Source organism: Pteropus vampyrus, unplaced genomic scaffold (genome assembly GCF_000151845.1).
Source record: "Pteropus vampyrus isolate Shadow unplaced genomic scaffold, Pvam_2.0 Scaffold444, whole genome shotgun sequence".
Taxonomy (NCBI): Eukaryota; Metazoa; Chordata; class Mammalia; order Chiroptera; family Pteropodidae; genus Pteropus; species Pteropus vampyrus.
The window spans coordinates 416037-419413 of NW_011889225.1; the positions used below are offsets into that span (position 1 = coordinate 416037).

The 3377-nt window shown below is 38.6% G+C and overlaps 1 pseudogene; it reads left to right on the plus strand.

Moving 5' to 3' along the window:
* Positions 1-1774, plus strand: part of LOC105306543 — a 33953-nt pseudogene extending 32179 nt beyond the window's left edge.
* Positions 1775-3377: the final 1603 nt, after the last annotated feature.

Consider the following 3377-nt stretch of genomic DNA (forward strand, 5'->3'; position numbering starts at 1 on the left):
AGGGCTTGAGTTTCCCCACTCGGGGAAATTTGCTTTATCCTGAATCATTAGAATCAAAAGTGGCTATTGCTGCAAATTATGCTTTTGCACTTATATGATTCTTTTTCATTTACTCAATTAACTTGCCTTTATTATTAAATACAAGGCTTTCAAGAGCAAACCTATCTCAAGCTCGGAAAATTTAACCATCTAAGTTTATGGACATCAATTTCTACATGCCCCAGGGTGGTAAGTAGTTTTAGAAAGAAGACTAAAGAGAGCAGGCTGTGGTCCTGGCTCTGCCTTTTACCTGCTATGTGACTTCACTCTAGCTCATCAGTAAAGTGAAAATAGCAGAGCTTACTCAGCCAACCTGACAAAGTTATTTTGTAGTTTAGCTGAACAAGTGGATGTGAAAGAATCTCTGAAGTTCAGAGGAGAGGTACTATTGTATTCATCACTTCATCACTGTTCCATAATACTGAACGCACATATTGCATCCCTGTGCCTGGAATATATTGCTCTTTCCTCTTTGCCTGTTGAAATTGCACTTACTATCTAAGTCCATAGTAAAGTACTATCACATAGAGCCTTCATTGAACACCCCATCTGAAATCTTCTTTATTCTGAAAGTATTTACTGATCATAGAATTATTTAATTCCTACTTGTTGCTACCTGGTATATTATTCATTTTCTTATAATGGCTCAATTGCATTTTTAAATATAGTACAATGTCATGTACTCAAGGTAGAAAGTATACAGCATTCATGTGCTGAGCAAACTTCTGTCTATCCTTTGCTAGGCAGTACCGGCGAGTGCTCCCCTGCCACTCCAGCCCCAGCCCCAGCTGCAGGCCCCATCCTCATCCCCAGACTGGGTGGCAGTAGCAGCTACCACCACGGCTCTAGCCCAGACCCTGGCCTCAGCACCAGCCCCATTGCTGACCCCAACACAGTTGCTGGCTGTTCTTGCTCTACCAGATCCCTTCCCGGCAGCCATGTGGTCGGGCTGCACTGGTCATTTTGGCCTCCAACACGGACAGCTGTGAGTAAGGCAACGAGGGCACTGCCAGAGTCATGAGGACCTGGCAACTATTGACAAATAGTTACTGGGAACTATTGACAAACACTCAGTGGAAGACAACAATTTCTTTTCAGTACCATATGATGAGTTAGAAGATGAGGTTGTTGTTGACATGGAATTTGCTAAGAACATGTACGAGTTTCATGAGAAAGTCTCTCCAAATGAGCTCATCCTGGTACGCTACAGGCCATGACACCACAGAGCACTGTGCTGATGATTCATGAGTACTGCCTCCAACCCCATTTACCTCACTGTGGACGTGAGCCTCCAGAATGGCTGCATGAGCATCAAGGCCTATGTCAACACTTTAATGGGTGTCACTGGGAGAACCATGGGGTGATAGTGAAATATGCATATTATGACACTGAACACATTGGAGTTGACTTGATCATGAAGACTAGTTTTAGCCCCAACCAGGTGATCGGACTTTCAAGTGACTTGCAGCAAGTGGCAGGGTCATCAGCTCGCATACAGGATGCCCTAAGCACAGCATTGCAGTATGCAGAAGATGTACTTTCTGGAAGTGTCAGCTGACAATACCATGGGCTACTTCTTGATGAATTTGGTTAATCAAGTACCCAAGATGGTTCCTGATGTCTTACAGACCACGCTCAACAGCAAAGTCAGTGACCTGCTGTTGATGACCTGCTGTTGATGGCCAATCTCATACAGTCACACATTTCTCTCAATGATAAACTTGTAAACCTGTGAATGGGCCCTAAGCAGCACCCCTGCCATTCTGGGCCTCAACCTTAAGACTCAAATGGAGTGAAGCAGAAATGGCTTCTTGTGATTTGAGTCAGTCAACTGCTTGTGACTCTAAATAAACATAGCTTCACTTTTGTAAATGAAAAAAAAAAAAGAAAAAAGAAAAACATATGTCTACATGAGGACTTGATTCTCAATAGTTATAGTAACTTTATTTATGATAGCTCAAAACTGGATCCAACCCAAATGTTGATTAATAGGTAAATGAAGAAGCAAATATGTTCTTATTTATAGCTAAGTAGTATTCCTAGTATAGATATACCATAATTTTTTTCCTCTTCACTACCTGATAGACATTCAAGTTGTTTTCAGTGAGGGACAATTATAAACAAAGCTCCTATAAATATCTGTGTAGAAATCTTTCTATGGACATAAGTTTTCATTTCTCTTGGGTAAACATTTATGGGTGAGATTGCTCAGTTATATGTTAAGGGTATGTTTAACTTTATAACAAACTACCAAACTGTTTTCTAAAATGGCTGTAGAATTTGCATTTTCACCAGCAAAGTATGAGAGTCTCAGTTGCTCTGTATCCTAGCCAGCCCTTGCTATTGTTATTTTAAAAATAATTTTTAACCTTTCTAATAAATATTATTATGAACCGAATTGTGTTTCCCCGCCCCCTAACGTATATGCGTTGAAGACCTAATCCCCAATGTGACTGTATTTAGAGATAGAGCCTTTAAGGAGGTAATTAAGGCTAAATGAAGTTATAAGAGTGGGAGTCTAATCCAATAGGACTGTTGTCCTTATAAGAGTAAGAGATGTCAAGAGTACACATGCACAGAGGAAAAGCCAAGTGACACTGATATGCAGCCATCGCAAGGCAGGAAGAGAGGTCTCATCAGAAACCAACCCTGACAGCATTTGGAACTGTGGGAAAATAAATTTCTGTTGTTTAAGCAACACACACTGAGGTATTGTCGTAGCAGCTGGAACAGACTAACACAGGTGTATAGTGGTATTTCATTGTGGTTTTAATTTGCATTTCCTTAATAATTAATGATATTGAATCCCTTTTCATGTACTTATTCGACATCTCTAGCTCTTCTTGTGAAGTATATGTTTGCACATAATTATGAATATTAACACACCAAAACCAATTTTTGCTCCAAGGATTTCTTAATTTGTTATCATGACCCTGTGATTCCTCAGTATTTGTATTTGAATAATCTTTGCAAAAATTAGGTTTCAATGGTGAGATTTTTAATTGGAATTTATAATACCTTTCACAATAATGTTAGATGTTTAGATATTTTGCCTTGGACAGAATGACATTCCAAAAACTTTATTCTGATTCCATGACTTAGATTTTAAAAATTGTTATTGAAGTTAACTGATTTTTTATTTAAAGCATAAAACTGATCATTTAACTGTAAACTTCTTGTTCTGCTAATAGAGTCAACACATTAACAGCTATTACTCTACATTTCATATATGCACCAAAAAGTTCAATAAAAAATGAACAAAATTAATTGAAACAGTCATTTGATCTAATGAATCAAAAGTGATATATAAAAGGGTTTTCTTCACCTGTACGTGTTAA